This window comes from Oryx dammah, unplaced genomic scaffold (assembly GCF_014754425.2).
Source record: "Oryx dammah isolate SB20612 unplaced genomic scaffold, SCBI_Odam_1.1 HiC_scaffold_27, whole genome shotgun sequence".
Taxonomy (NCBI): domain Eukaryota; kingdom Metazoa; phylum Chordata; class Mammalia; order Artiodactyla; family Bovidae; genus Oryx; species Oryx dammah.
Genome location: NW_024070211.1, coordinates 77,262,307 through 77,278,814, shown reverse-complemented (window position 1 = coordinate 77,278,814; position 16,508 = coordinate 77,262,307). Strand labels below are relative to the sequence as shown.

Below are 16,508 nucleotides of genomic sequence, written 5' to 3'. Positions count from 1 at the left end.
AAAAATCAAGAAAACCATGCACAGGAAGCAAGCAAATATGACAAAATTAGTCAGGATTTTAAAGAGTAAAACTTGGGGAACATTAAGACACAGTCATGTGAATAAAACCCATCAATAAGAGAAAAGCAATGTCTTCTGAATGAAGCCAAAGCTCTATCCTTAGTAGCAATTCAACATAAAGGACAAGCAGGTAGGAAGTATCTTAACAGTTTTGAGTATTGTAGTACTACAATTTTCCTCAGTAAAATCCTCATTTTCCCCTATGATAAATATGCTACACAATTCAATTTCAGTTACTCCCAAAACAAAGATAATTTTAAATTTCCAAATAGATACTTGAAAATGATACAACATATAGCCTGGTAACTTACCTGAAAATAAGGAGCTAAAACTATACTTTTCACACCAGAAGGAACTACTTTATACAGTAACAAAATATGAATCATAGCTACATCAAAAAAGCTGTTAAAAAAAGCAAGACAGCTTTCCTTCCCTCCACTTCCTCTCTCAAAATTAACCTACCAATAGCCAAATCAAGCTAAGAGATGATGACAAAGAACACTTATTGAACTTTTATCAGGCACTGTTGTATCTTACCTGAATTAAGTTATGCAATTATCACCACCATTTTATGAAGTACACTCCTATCCACATTCTACAGCTGTAAGAATATGAGGCACAGAGAGATTAAAAAAACTTGCTCAAAGCCAGATATGGTAGATGGAAAGGCAGGGATTTAGATCCTGACAGTTCAGTTAGAGTCTGAGCTCTTAACCACTGGGCACCATTTATCTCAAAAATAGTAGGATGATAATTTGAAATATTCCACCTTTCCCATTATGACAGGAGAGATGTAATGTTTCAAGGTATGAACTTTTTTATTAGTTAAATTTCCAGCCTAAGAAACAGGAGGTTCATCAGTTTTATGGAAAAGCTAGGAAGATGAGTATTATAATGAAATAATATAGGCCCAGGAGTCTTTCAAATACAGACAAAGCACCAGAAGCTTCAGAAGTCTGGCTGTCAATGACACTATTCACAGAGAAAGATGCCAAAAGTTGGGATAAGCAGGTGAACCCTATTTTTACTCGATCTACTGCTTTGAAGGAGAAAATCCTGCCCATCCCCTTGCCTTTCTGTAATTCAGTTACACAAATGCATAGATTCAAGAGGAGTGCGGGGAAAGGATGGCAGAGGGAGCAGAAAGATGGTAAGTCAGGACGTCGTGGACCCTGACCCGTAGAGTCCGTCTGATGTCCCTGGTGAGGGAGAATTCTGAGAGGGCAATGCCCACCTGGGGGTAGGGAGGTTGAGGGCAGGGCCACCAGGGTGGAGGCACCGAGGGGTCCGGCTGGAGAGCTGAGAATTCATCGTGAAACGGGGTAATGGAGATACTTTCGAGGGTATACTTTTGGGAGAAGGAGGTATGGACGTGAACGCGGGGGTGGGGGCAATTTCTCGCTCTAGGCAGGGCTCAGGGTGGGAAAACAGACAAGGAATTAAAGGGCGGGCGCGGAGGTCTACAGTTCATAAAGGGGGGAGACTGGGCAAGGCTTGCAGAGGAAGGTCGGGGGGATCCTGGTAGAAGGAAGCAGGGAGTCAATGGGGGAGGGGTGATTCCCAGGGGAAGCAGACACTCCAGGGGCCAGGGAGGTCCGGGGGGCGGGAGGCACACCTCAGGAGCGGGGCTCCTGGGCCGAGGAGGAGGAGGGTGCCGAGATGCGGGAGGAGGCCGCTGGTTCCAGTGCAGGTGAGTCCCAGGGAAGAGGGGGGAGCAGGCGACCACGGCTGCGGCCGGGACCGCGGCGGGGGAGGGGCACCTACCCGGACGTGAGGGGTAGCGGCGGGCAGTCCCAGCGGCGGCTCCGCTCCGGCTGAGATGATGGCGGCGAGTCCCTGTGGCGACCGCCTCCGCCGAGCCGCATCCCTCCGCCCCAGTCCGCCCTTCTCCCCTGCCTCCCGCTTCTAAACTTCTTCCCCGGGATAAACAAACCCGCCGCCAGGGGCGGCCGCCTCCGTCGCTCCCGCCCCCACGCAGCCCCCCCCCGCTCCGGGCCCGTCCGGGCCCCGGCTTCCGAGTTGCGACTCCAGCCCCAGCCCCAGCCCGCGAGAGCGCGTGCGCGCGGCGGCGGCGGCCCGCGAGGCCATCCCTCCCTCCCTCCCTCCTGCGCCGAGCACTTCCGGCCCGGGCCGGATCCGCCGCCGTAGTTTGAATGTAGCCGGCGCCGTTTGCGCCGGGCACTGGCTCCCAGCCTGCCGCGCTCCACATCCCCGGCCGAACCTCGCCTGGTAGGGACTCCCTCGCTTCAGTGCAGCATAAAATTTTCCTAAAAAAGTCACTGATCCCCCCTAATAGCTTATCTAATTGACCTAGGGTCAGTGTGACAGGCGGCTGCTGTTTTCTGCGCACGGTTTTCTTAGGGCTGTACCAGGCTGGAAAGCCAAGATACAGTTTGTACCTATCTCTTCCTGTGAGCTCAGAACTATATGAATTCCTAAAACAAAAACAGCAGTATAGACTTCCCTGGCGGTCCAGTAGTTAAGACTCTGCGCTTCCACTGCAGGGGGCGCGGGTTCCATCCCTGGTGGAGAACTAAGTTCCCGCAAGCCACTTAGCGCGGCCAAAAGGGAAAAACAGCAACAACAAAACAGGAGTATACAGTCTCTTAATAGGGATAAAGAGAACAGTCCGGTAGGCAAATGAAGTGCCACGGTGGAAGCGTTTTCCATAGGAGGAGATGAGCTTATCAGGCTTAGGAAGGGAGGGGGTCCGCCCAGAGAAGGCTCAAGGATGCTTGAGAAGCATAGCAGAGCAGGCGTCCAGAGACTGGACGTTGGTAAACAGAGCTATAGCTAAGCAAATGTCTTAAAAGATGAGGTGACTGCCTCATGGAGTTCAGAGAATGTAATCTTATTTATGTATTTAACACAAAAAACGTGCGTGGAATACAAACAGCTCCAGCCAGATTTTCAGAAAGGAGATAAGATAGAATAATCAGGTCTCAAAGTTGCCTTAGGCAAAGAGTTAAAATACAGAAGTGAAAATGAGCATTGATGTATCGGGGACTGTAGGGAGAGGAAATATTAGTGCAGAATTTCATGTTCTCCAAACATGAAAACCAGATAGTATTATTTGCTGTACTCATTGTGGGTGTGTGTTAACTTTATGGTATGTGACAGAAACAGTACAAATTACATGTAATTTTTGCCCAGGCCTTTTAGCTGTGTCATCCTCTTATCACTCATGCACTTTCTTTAATTGACCATTATTATGCACTCATAAATGTAATATGTTCAAGGAATTGAACTGCAATAAATCCTTCAGTAGATTTCCAACTGTGAGTTAAGAAATGAGTGGTACTTACTTGGTGGCTCTGGATACTTGACTGAATTCTAGTTGGGGAGTGGTTCAATATACTTGCCCCCACAGGATGTCAAATTGCTCCTCAGGGTATTATTATAGTCTTTCCCCTAGGCTTGCTGTCTTTGCCGTATTAGGATATACCATTCTTTTTCTGCCAGTATTTGGTGAATTTTTCCACTGATAAAATAACAGTAAATAGTAAGAGATGACACCACCCTTATGGCACAAAGTGAAGAACTAAAGAGCTTCTTGATGAAAGTGAAAGATGAGAGAGGAAAAGTTGGCTTAAAGCTCAACATTCAGAAAACTAAGATCATGGCATCCAGTCCCATCAGTTCAGTTCAGTTCAGTCGCTCAGTCGTATCCGACTCTTTGCAACCCCGTGAATTGCAGCACACCAGGCCTCCCTGTCCATCACCAACTCCCGGAGTTCACTCAGACTCATGTCCATCGAGTCAGTGATGCCATCCAGCCATCTCATTCTCTGTCGTCCCCTTCTCTTCCTGCCCCCAATCCCTCCCAGCATCAGAATGTTTTCCAATGAGTCAACTCTTTGCATGAGGTGGCCAAAGTACTGGAGTTTCAGCTTTAGCATCACTCCTTCCAAAGAAATCCCAGGGTTGATCTCCTTCAGAATGGACTGGTTGGATCTCCTTGCAGTCCAAGGGACTCTCAAGAGTCTTCTCCAACACCACAGTTCAAACACATCAATTCTTCGGTGCTCAGCCTTCTTCACAGTCCAACTCTCACATCCATACATGACCACAGGAAAAACCATAGCCTTGACTAGACGGACCTTAGTCGGCAAAGTAATGTCTCTGCTTTTGAATATGTTATCTAGGTTGGTCATAACTTTTCTCCCGAGGAGTAAGTATCTTTTAATTTCATGGCTGCAATCACTTCATGGCAAATAGATGGGGAAACAGTGGCTGACTTTGTATTTTGGGAGCTCCAAAACCACTGCAGATGGTGACTGCATCCATGAAATTAAAAGACACTCCTTGGAAGGAAAGTTATGACCAACCTAGACAGTATATTAAAAAGCAGAGACATTACTTTGCCAACAAAGGTCCGTCTAGTCAAGGCTATGTTTTTCCAGTAGTCATGTATGGATGTCAGAGTTGGACCATAAAGAAAGCTGAGTGCTGAAGAATTGATGCTTTTGAACTATGGTGTTGGAGAAGACTCTTGAGAGTCCCTTGGACTGCAAGGAGATCCAACCAGTCCATCCTAAAGGAGATCAGTCCTGGGTGTTCATTGGAAGGACTGATATTGAGCTGAAACTTCTTCTGATGTGAAGAACTGACTCATTTGAAAAGATCCTGATGTTGGGAAAGATTGAAGGCAGGAGGAGAAGGGGATGACCGAGGATGAGATGGTTGGATGGCATCACTGACTCAATGGACATGAGTTTAAGTAAACTCCAGGAGTTGATGATGGACAAGGAGGCTTGGCGTGCTGCAGTCCATGAGGTCACAAAGAGCTGGACATGAGTGAGTGACTGAACTGAATATGGCTTGTAACTAACTCTAATAAAAATGTGATTGGGAATTCCCTGATAATCCAGAGATTAGGACACCTTGCTCTCACTGTGGAGGGCCCAGGTTCCATCCTTGAGGGAGGGAACTATGATCCCACACGTCTTGGGGCATGCCCACCCCACAAAAAAGAAAAGTTTGGCAGAGTAAAAGATGACTCTATGATCATCATAGATTAAAGATTTATTACCAATCCCCTAAAGAACTTCCTTTCTTGATTTCCTATCTGTTGGATACCTATTGGAAACCTAGATTATTAAAAGAGGTTTTAGTTTATTACTGCCATAAGTGACTTTTAAAAATAGAGAAATAAGTAAATAACAGCTTTATCACTGGTGTAGAGCATAGTGAGCTTCCAGTCATATGTCAAGTTTGCATTGCTTAAGGCGTTAGCCGTCCTGACCATCCAGCTCCTTAGATGCCAAGAAACTTTATTATAACTGATTTTGCTGCTCACTGTCAGTTTTCTATAGGAAACCAGTCAGATTCTCAGTGGACGTGGCTGATTCGGAAACTCTTATTGCAGATAATAGGTTGGCAGTTAGCACAGATGAGAAGAGCCATTCATTCTCTGAGCTTAATGCACACAGAGGACGACCAGATTTTGAATCTTCTTGACTCAGCCCTATGAGACTCTGTCTGAAAAGCTATCCATGCACTCCGCTTTGATGTTTTCGTGGCTGCGGCATCATATACCTCTTTTCTAAGTTAAACATCACAGTTCTTTCCATTTCATGACATAACCGACTTACCAGTGTCTTCCAAAAACAGCACCCTGTTTTCTACTATTCTTTCCAATTCTAACTGTCAAAACCTATAGCATTCATAAATCCTATACTACGTTCTGTTTAGCAATAAAACAGAAGTAACGTGCTTATTAGCAAACAGTATCCTTCTTGAATCCTAAGTGACATGTTCTCTGAGCTTCCCTGGACGTTTTGCCTTGTACCCTTACCCTACTTAATGTGGTTCACCAAATGCTTCTCTTCTAGTGAGCTGGCTTCTGCTAACCATATTCCCTCCTATCTTAAATTTTTTTCAAGGGAACCACTCTGGTCTTACTTTTCACAAGCTAACACTTGTTATCAGACACTTAACCTTTAGTTTTAGGAATTTAGGTGGAAAGAAAAGAAAAACTCTTTTGGTATTTATCTTTCACTGTTGTTGATATTAGGCCTTTTATCTGGAGGAAAACACTAAAACATTTGTTGAATAGCCTGTCAATTACATGTAATCTCATTTTTTTCCCCTTTGTCTCCATTTCTTTCTTATCTCTGGCTTTTCATCTTGCATATAAATTCCTAGTTTTGTAGTACTTTTACATTATATAATATTCACTTTTTAAGGATCTAAAAACCTAAGGAACTCTAGCATTATACTTAGAACCCTTGTGTAGTGATGCCCCCTAAAAAGGGCAAGTTTGATGCACTTATCACTTAAAAATCACTCCAAGAAAACTGAGAATAGGCCCCAGAACTCTGAGAACAGATTCTTTTATGTCTTTTAAGTCCTTCCTTGACATTTTCTATTTTCATGTCCTCAGCTATGATATGTCAAATATTTTGAGATGTTCCCTTGTTTCAGACACATTCATGTATTTAATGCTTTCATTCTTTGCATACTCTGTCTACTGTAGGATAAAGGATTTTTGTTGTTTTATCACCATGTGGAGAGTAAGAGTTGAGTTGCAGCAGTTTACTACTTGGCATACTGTTACATTTTCTAGAAATCTAACTGAATATTAAATTTAACCAAGTTTGTAACATTTTGAGGCTCTTAAACCACCAATAATCCATAGATTCTGGATCCATAATGCTCAATGAGTGAGACACAATACCTCTACCTACACAATACATTGTCTTGGAAAAATCTTGGTTACCCTACTTGGAAGTCCTCTATTCACAATGTAATGTGAGAAAACAACAAAAAATGATCTCTTCTACAGGATTATCCAAGGCCCCTAGGCGCACCCTGAGAACTCTCACCCAAGGTCACTTACGGTTGCTGGAAATATTTTTACTGTGCCAGGATCCAGGCGGGCGCTGCTGCCATGATCTAGTAGTCCCTGATGATCCCTCCCTTCTTCAGTGTGGCCAGCTAAACTCTCTCTCCTCTGCTGGTGCCCCGACCTTGCCCCTTCTCAGCTTCCCAGGTAACCTGAGAAGTTGCGGTTGATTCTGCGGTTGATTTTCTTGGAGATAGTCCCAGGGGAAGCCTGGAACGCTCCACTGTGCTCTCTAGCCAGGGTCACCAGCCTCTGCAGCAGCCCCCAATGGCTCTAGAGGTGCAGCCGCTGTCTCCTCCTCTTATCTCTGCTCAGTCATCACAATGTCTCCAGGTCAGGGTCTTTGGTCCCCTCCCAGAGAGACACACCCTAATGCCTATCAGGGCAATTTCTGCTTAGAGGAGTTTATTTAAACATCTGCTTCTGGCACGCCCACTGGGTGGGTCTCAGACTCTAACCTTCTTCAAAATTGGGGTATATCACTCCACTTTCTTCTGACCCTAAGTCAAGAAATGGCAGCCCCATGGCTGTTTTTTCTGGACATATTAAGGGGCCCTGCCTCCAGCAGGATCTCGGATGGGCTTCAGTTTCACTCAGACTAAGCACTCCTTCTACAAGGGGATGCATGTAGAACTGGGCCCTGCTCCCAGACCAGCAATCTAGAAGTCCCACAGGGCCCATTGGGTGAGCTGCAGCGGTGTTCCTGGGGCTGCAGAGCAGCCAATCAGATGCTAGTGAACCCAGGAACCTTGGAATCTCTGGGCCTCAGTGTTCCTTGACTTGCTGCTTCCTCCTGCCCTACAGCCTCAGATGGATTGAGTTCTGTCTTACTTTCTGCTGCCTCCCTGCCTTAGAAACTACGCCCTGCTGTCTAGCTGTTGCCAAATCTGCATTCATACCCCTACACCACACTGAGTGGCCGCCTGCCTCCAGATGGTTTTCTCTGCTATTCAGAGCCCTTTGCCGCCAGCGTGCTTGCCAGATTGGAAATCCTGGTATGGCCATTTCCAAAATTAGAAACCAGACAGTGCCATCTGTATCTAGGGACACTGCGCCTGCACATCCCAGCACCCAGTGAAGCCCAGCCTTTGTGAAGGTACCTGCCAGACACCCTCCCTGTAAGCCTCCCTCCCGTTCCCTGCATTTCTAGCCTAGGTGATTTGGTATTTTTGCCTTACCCTCCCTGCCTGTCCATCCCTGCTGAAGTTTTAGCACCCTTGACCTTCTCTGTCTGAACTATGCCAGGCTGGAGAAGGGCCAACTTTAGGGCTATATAAATCCTAGATATAGAGGCCTCTTCCCAAACATGAAAAGATGTAGCCACACCTTACATGAAAAATACAATGTTTTGTTATGCAAAATGAGATTCATCTAATTTTCCTTTCAAAATATTTAATAATTTCATTTTGCAATTCTCTATGTATTTTAGAGCCAAGACATTTTCTTTTCCAGCTCTCAAAACAGTTTGATAAAACCTGGAAAAACTTACGGGTCCTGGGCACTGTGCCTGTAGTGAGAACCTGAACCCTTAAAAGGATTAAAAAATGGCACTGGGAGGGGGGAGGCAAGCTCCTTTTCCCCCCAATCTCATCATCACTGAAATCTTTCTCTTCCCCAGTTTTTATTAACTGGGTTTCTCTGTTTGATCCTTGCCTTGGTCACTCATTTTTTACCCATGCTGCTCATATGTGTTGTTGCTGTTTAGTCATGTCTGACTCTTTGCGACCCTATGGACTGTAGCTCACCAGGCTCCTCTGTCCATGGGATTTCCCAGCAAGAATACTGGAGTGGATTGTCGTTTCCTTCTCCAGGGGATCTTCCTGACCCAGGGACTCAACCTGCCTCTCCTGCATTGGCAGGCGGATTCTTTACTGCTGAGCCACCAGGGAAGCCCTGTTCCCAGTGTGGGCTGGCTGGTTTGGATTGCACAGCATCACCATCCTGTAGACTCCCTTTCACAGCACTCCTTCCACCACTGAGGGCCTTGGGGTATTGTCTTGAAGCCCCCTCACCCCCTGCGACTGCAGCTTTCAATTATGGCACATGTGTGCTTGACCCTGTAGGTATGACAGTGATGATGTTTTTGGACTGGACTTTTGTAAGTGTGCAGCTCCATCCATCTCTCTGCCTTCCCCCACCCCCGCCACCCGCCCTGCTGTATGAGACAGGTCTCCTTCTACAGTTTGGATGTACAGTCTTACCCTGTCTGCTAGGACTGACCAGCAAAGCCCACTTGTGTCCAAAGCAGAATAACTACCAGAAATCACACTTTGCATTTTTCTACTTAAATACCTGCTTACATCTCTGTGTTGTGTTTTGAGTGTCTGCTTCCCCGAAGGAGGCGCTATTAATGCCTCTGTGACACATGGCCTTACTGCTACACTTCTCTGCAGGTTTTCCTGATTATTCATTATTGCAGATTGAATTTATATACAAGAAACCAAAATGTCCCCAGCAATTACCCCAGATTATATCTCTTCTAAGTACTGTTACTTAGCTGAAATAGCCATTAGAAGTTTGGCTTTTACTTTCCAGGATTCCTGGATTTTATTCTAGTGACTCTTATCTTTTCAATATATTTATTAAAATTGAATTATGAATATTCAGTGTATAGAGTGAACCACTATTGCTTCTTCAGTCTCCTTTTCTTAACATTTTTTTCCCCAGAAAGAAAATTAGGCTAGCCTTTTAAAAATTGTGTTCTGCTGCAGTCTACAATTTTGAGAGGAGAGGTGATGCATGTTTTTATTTTCATGTTGTCAAGAGCTCAGCAAGAATTTGCTTCTATTTTGAATGTGGAGCCTACTATGTGCAAAACAGGTGTGAAAAAGCCCAGCTTCCTTTCTGAACACCTATTAAAGCTGTTTTCTTTCTTTTCTTTTTTATTTTTCTCAGTTGTAATCACTTAACCATAAAATGTCTGGATATTTATACAAAATGTTACTGTGCTTCATTAGTCAAGTTGACTTTCTGAGTTTGATTTTTATTTTAGTGATTTATTTGTTTGAGCCAGGACAGGCTTAAGATATATTTTCCTTTACTTGAATGAAAACATGATTTAGGTCCTGGAATATTCACTTAATGCCGTGCACTAATTCGTGGTGTCCCTCTTTTGGCATATGCTATGATTCTGAACCTGTTTGCCTTCCCATCCACCCAGTACCCTTTTCCCTTCTCTGCTCCACATCTTAAACAGCTCTTGCAGACTATTTCCCAGGCTCCTGTGTCAGCTGGCTTCCTGCTAGATATTCAACAGGAGACATTGTCAGGATCCTTGAAGGAAGGAGAAGTGGAGAAGCTGGTGTATTATTCCCCTCTTTTTCTGCCTTAGGCACCCTCCCTTGCAGCAACTGTGATATCTCCCAGGCTCCAACTCTGCTGGACAAGCCTACCACCGAATCAGCCCTGGCAATACTGTCTCCTCCCTCTGGCCTGTTTAAAAGAGTAATGGCTTCTTGTGGTTGCTAATCCCTGAATTCTCAGTTTTTCCATCATTTGTGCAATGGATATACCAAATCTTCTCTGTTGAAAGTAATGAGTGTGGTTTATTTTTTTCTGGTTAGACTCAGCACATTTGTCCATTTAATGTTTTTGTAATGGTCTTTTCTTGTTTATAGGGGAAGGAATGATGTTCACAGAGAAGTAATCATTTTATTTTACCTTATTTTTTGCTGTACCATGCGCCTTTCAGGATTTTTGTTCTGCAACCAGAGATTGAACCCGTGCCCCCTGCAGTGGAAGTGTGCAGTCTTAACCATTAGACCGCCAGGGAAGACTTGGGAGGTTGCTGTTAAATGGTCAAGTCATGTTTGACTCTTTGCAGCCCTCTGATCTGCAGCACGCCAGGCTTCCCTGTCCCTCACCCTCTCTTGGATTTGGCCCAAGTTCATGTCCATTGAATCAGTGATGCCATCCAACCATCTCATCCTCTGTCGCCTCTTCTTCTTCTGCCTTCACTCTTGCCCAATATCAGGGTCTAACTTAAGGATCTGTTTGTGTTCCTCCACTTGGCTTGGCTAATGTCATTGTTCGTTTAGCTCCTTACCTCCCATACTTGCTTTCCAGTATGTATGGTACTGGGCTGGTAATACCCAGCCCTAGCCCAGTCCTTCTCCCATTCTCTATCCATAAAGCACATGACATCTGTCTTCTGGAGTCATATCCATATAGATGCACAACAGCCTGCTTTAAAATATTTTAAATCCCCTTTTATATAATGTTCTGAACAAGAGTGTGACAGCTGTAGGATAGCAGAAAGGGCACTAGATTATCCAACCAGAAGCTAAACTTGTGTGACCTCACTCCAGTATCTTAAGCCTCTTTCTGCACAACAGCATTCTGGGTAGTAAAACAGGGAAAAAAGATGACTTCTTCATCAGAGCTGTGAAGAGCAAATGAGATTAATGAAAGGATTTTATGAATGATAAAATGTAAGAAGTTACTTAAAAGTGGTGAATAAGACTTTTTTCCCTCAAAACAGATGTAATTTTGAAAGTTAGCACAAAGGTATTTCTCAGTTGGAATTTATACTGAAGTTTGATAGCGTCACACAGCCTTCTTGTAACACTGGATTTCTCAATCTTGGTTCTATTGATGTTTGGGACTGGATAATTCTTGTTGTAGGAGGCTGCTCTGTACATTGTAAAAACGTTTGGTGGAATTCCTGCCTCTAGCTGCTAGATGCCAGTCACACCTTCCTCCTCAGTTTTGCCAACCATAACATTTCTAAACATTGCCAAACTACACTGAGAGAAAAGGTGGGGCAAAAAGCATAAAACCTTAGGTTGAGAACCACTGATCTAACCCAGTCCACTTGGAAAAATGGGTTTTTCTACTCTTTTAAATTTTTATTTTAGGAAAATTTTAATTTTGCTATTCTTTTTATAAAGGCACCTCTTAATTTAGGCTGTTAAAAATTTTTTTTGACTTTCAAAGAGATTTTGGAAAAGGACTTTAAAAATGCAGTTCAGTCATGGAACGTACCCTCTCTAACATTTCAGAGATCCATAAACCCTGTCACTGATTACTGTCATAGCAGTCATGTGTCTTTTACTAAGTATTTATGTTGGAGAGACTCATCTTCCTGCTGAATACTGTGGTTGGACTGCCTAACTAAGTGGACTTACTTCATACAATTAATACTTTTTGTTATTTTTATTAGATATTAAAAAACCACACTAATACTTTATTGACTATCATATGCTGATATCTTTTGATGTCCTTTAAGGCAAGGGACCTCTAATATTAGTAGGAACCTATATTTCTGTCATAACTCAGATATTCTGGGACTATACTTATATAGACTACCTTGAGTAGCAGCAAAGTTAGAAATTTATGAGCATGACTGCTAGGTCATAATCAATAGAATTTTTCATATTATTGGTTCCTAATATGATATTCTTCACCATTGGATTTCTAGGACACTGGAAACAAACTGTAGCTGTTTAAGATCCAGAAATTACTGGGAGTTCCCTGATAGTCCAGTCATTAGGACTTGGTATTGTCATAGCCATGGCCCAGGGTTCAATTCCTGGTTGGGGAACTAAGATCCTATAAGCTTCCTAAGCTATGAGGAACAGCCAAAAAAGAAATATCCAGAAATTATTATTTTAAAAATATTGATGCCAGATGTCTGAAACTATCTCTCCTAGCTTATGTTGTCAGCAAGTTCCTAAAGCCAGTTTCCTGTCTCAACTCTGACAGTTAGCTTTCTTACTAGCTTAAGAAAATGTTGATCGAAGCAGGTTGTAAAACAGGAGAAACAAGTTGTAGCAATAGGGCTATTTTTGCTGGGAAGATAGAAGAGATGTATGATCCTTAACATGAATATTTTGCTAAGCTTTATGTTTCCAAGATTGGTAAAAAGGTTGCTGCATCAGGAGAATTAAGTTCATTTCCTTATCTATGTTTGTTCCCACCCCCCGACCCCTGCATTCTGGTTAATCTTCTTTGGGAACCTATGGAGCCTCTTCAAAAGACTTATCAACATGAATAATAATATCACTATAATTAATATTGTAATGGGATGGAGTGGGCACACAACTGTTAGTGCCTGTTATTGTGAGACCCTTCGTGGGAGGTTAGAAGTCCTACTCTGCCAATAGTCAGCCTCCCAGTGCTGCTCCCAGCATACATTGCAGTGAAAGGACCTTCTCGCTAGGGTCCTCTGAGTCCTCTAGGCCCTAAGGCCTGGGCCTGGCAAGTGAGCTAAGGGCCCAGGGTCAGGCTAAGGGCTGTGTCCCACAGAGCTCCAGACCCCTCCCCATGGCCTCCCACTGGCCCGGCCCAGGCCTCGAGGTAACAGCGAACCTCTCCTTCATCCTCATCTCTGTAGCCTAATGATGGCAACAGTCTCCATGGGTCCCAGTCTGCAGAGGCCTCAGCACCTGGAATATATGGACAATGCTATTAAGGTGGCGCTAGTGGCAAAGCACCTGCCAATGCGGGAGATACGAAGAGACGCTGGATCTATCCCTGGGTTGGGAAGATCCCCTGGAGGAGGGCATGGCAACCCACTCCAATATTCTTGCCTGGAGAATCCCATGGACAGAGAAGCCTGGCAGGCTACAGTCCATAGGGTCGCACAGAGTCAAATATGACTGAAGTGACGCACTCCGTTAAGGTAGCAGCTTCAGGTAGCTTCAATTTCTCTGTTCAAGTTTCAAATGTTGGTACAATGTAGATCTATTGTCTACCCCTGGGAGGTGGCCAGAGGTCAGGGTTAAGCTGCAAGGATGCTGCACATCATTACTTCAGGTCCTCCTCTGTAGTTGGGGCTATTCTCAAACAAGGACAGTTGTGAGCTGGAAATGAACATGAACGGCATTTGCTGCAACTTGCATTCCTATTGATCCTGTACACATCGTCCTCTTCAGTTTAAATGAAAAAACCTGAGTCCTGGATGCCTGGTTTGCTCAGTGATAACACCTGAGCAGGGTCTGGTACTCAAAGTGCCTCCAGCTGAGATCTGCCTCCTTGTAGCCAGGATTTGGACCTCAAAGGGTGAAGCTGAGCCTTGGGACCTTGCACTCTTTTGTCAGACCAGGTAATAATATTTTGTTTGGTGGAGGTTTATAGGAACATCATTCATTACCTAGCCATGACCTGACCTCAAGAGCAAAGGGTCTGACACCAAGAAGTGTGCAACAACTAACCACTCCCCTCCCTCACCTTTCCTATAAAAAGAGATTTGCTAAGTGCTTTTGAGGAGTTTGTGGCATAGTGGTAAAGAATCCGCCGGCTAATGCAGGAGGCACAAGGGATCCCTGGGTCCGGAAGATTCCTTGGAGAAAGAAATGGCAACCCACTCCACTATTCTTGCCTGGGAAATCCCATGGACAGAGGAACCTGGTGAGTTATAGTCAGTGGGGTTGCAGAGAGTCGGCTAAGCAACAGCAAGGCATGAGCCACCAGTCTCTTTGCTATGGCCCTGCAATAAACCTTTCTCTGATCCAAAGTCAGACATTTTGGTATTGTTTGGCCTCACTGTACATCAGGCATACAGACTTGCATTTGCTAAAAATATTATATATTGCTCTTACAGATTTTTTTCATAAAGTATTTTAGTAAGAACTGTCTTATAATTGCGGTAGGTAGTAGGAGTTTATGATCTAGAAAGTGTCATTAAGCTGAGCCAGAAAGTTTGGGTCCTCTTATTTGCTATCATACTATTGAATTTGAATGACTTTGGACCAGGCCTACCTCTACATTCACTGTCATTGCCCCAGTTTATCACATATTACTTCTGGCTTATAGCTTCACATCTTCTATCTACCCTGTGTACACATTTGGATCTGCAGACTCTGCCAGAACAAAACTTTGGCTAGCATTCCATACTATAAATCAATATATTCCCCAGTGGAAGTCTCTTCTTTCTGGGGAAGGAATCATTTGAAGTATCAGTGTTTGCCTCATCCATTTTTTGAGATCTGAGAAGCAAAAACTATAAATATATATAGAAATGGCCTAGCCAGATTTCCCAGTCTCATCATAAATATTGGATGAAAAATGTTGATGATGGATTACTTCAGATTCCTCCTTGCTACCTCTGCTTAAGAAAAGCTGTATGGCCAAGATGGAATTATAGGGATTAGATTTACCCTCCCACCTGTAACAATCAAAACAAAACACACACAAAAATGAAAACAAAACCAAAGCAGACGAAATACATGAAACAGTGGTTTTCAAGACACTGGCTATCAGGCAATGAATGACAGTGATTCTTGAAAGAAAGAAACAAGAGATGAGACCAACTGTCGCCCCAGTGTATTCACTTGAGAAAGTTTTCAGGCCATGGCATATGGAAGAAGAACTGAGGTAAAGCCCAATTAGGACCCTGCATTGAAGAGATGGAGGTTGGAGTCTAGAGAGATCAAGACAGAGTTGAGATGAGTTATAAAGAGGACAGAGCTACCAGGAGAACACTGGCAGTCTGCAGAGGGACCCTTATCAAATATTCAGCAGAGTCCTGATCAGCATATGCCAATGAGGAAACTACACGAGGCCCAGGAAAGAATCATCTGGAAGCATGAGAGTCTATGCCATTGTCAGTTCTTAGGAGCCATATGGAAAAACTCATAATTCATAAGGCACTGGGTAGATTATTTAAGAAGGTCCTGCCTCATTAGTGGGAAATAATTAGCCTTATACTGAGAACTGCTCCCAATCTGTCAAGCTGTAAAAGCAAAAACTGAAGGGATCAAATTGTTTCCAAATAACTTACCATCATTCCCGAGCAAAGCTCAAGAAAATCTATGAGAATTCAAAAGCATCAGGTACCCAACAAAATAAAGTCCAGAAAGTATGTGCATGTGTGATAAGTTGCTTCAGTTGTGTCCGACTCTTTGTGACCCAATGGACCATACCCTGCCAGGCTCCTCTATCTGTGGAATTCTCCAGGCAAGAATACTGGAGTGGGTTTCCATGCTCTCCTCCAGGGAATCTTCCTGACCCCAGGGATTGAACCTATGTCTCTTACATCTCCTGCATTGACAGGTGGGTTCTTTACACTAGTGCCACCTGGAAAGCCCCTACAAAGTATGCATGCAGCCAAAGACTACCAGGCATGCAGAGGGATAGGAAAATACAACCATAATGAGGAGAAAAATCGGTAAGTCAAAAGTGACACAAATTGATACAAATGATATTATTAGCAGAGTACAGTAATTCAATTTAATGTAACCAGCTACTAAGTCGCTTCAGTCGTGTCCACTCTGTGCGACACCATAGATGGCAGCCCACCAGGCTCCCTCGTCCCTGGGATTCTTCAGGCAAGAACACTGCAGTGGGTTGTCATTTCCTTCTCCAATGCATGAAAGTGAAAAGTGAAAGTGAAGTCACTCAGTCGTGTCTGAGTTTTTGTGACCCCATGGACTGCAGCCTACCAGGCTCCTCCGTCCATGGGATTTTCTAGGCAAAAGTACTAGAGTGGGGTGCCATTGCCTTCCATATTCAAAAATTTATGCAGAAATTTAAAAAAAGATCTCAATTGTATTTCTAGAGATGAAAAGTACAGTATCCAAGATGAAAAATACACTAGATGGGATTAACAGCAAATTATATATATCAGAAGATAAGATTAGTGACCCTTTTATGGATCACA

At 43.9% G+C, this 16,508-nt stretch overlaps 1 protein-coding gene across 3 annotated transcripts in view; it reads right to left on the bottom strand.

Annotated features, from left to right (window-relative positions):
* SPOPL (speckle type BTB/POZ protein like) overlaps window positions 1-2,089 on the bottom strand; it is a 51,824-nt gene extending 49,735 nt beyond the window's left edge. For 2 of the 3 annotated variants that reach the window (XM_040228525.1, XM_040228527.1), the window contains exon 1: window positions 1,825-2,089. The gene's annotated coding sequence lies outside the window, so the exon portion shown is untranslated. The remainder of the gene's footprint in view (window positions 1-1,824) is intronic. The other variant, XM_040228528.1, reaches the window with a different exon arrangement.
* Window positions 2,090-16,508: the final 14,419 nt, after the last annotated feature.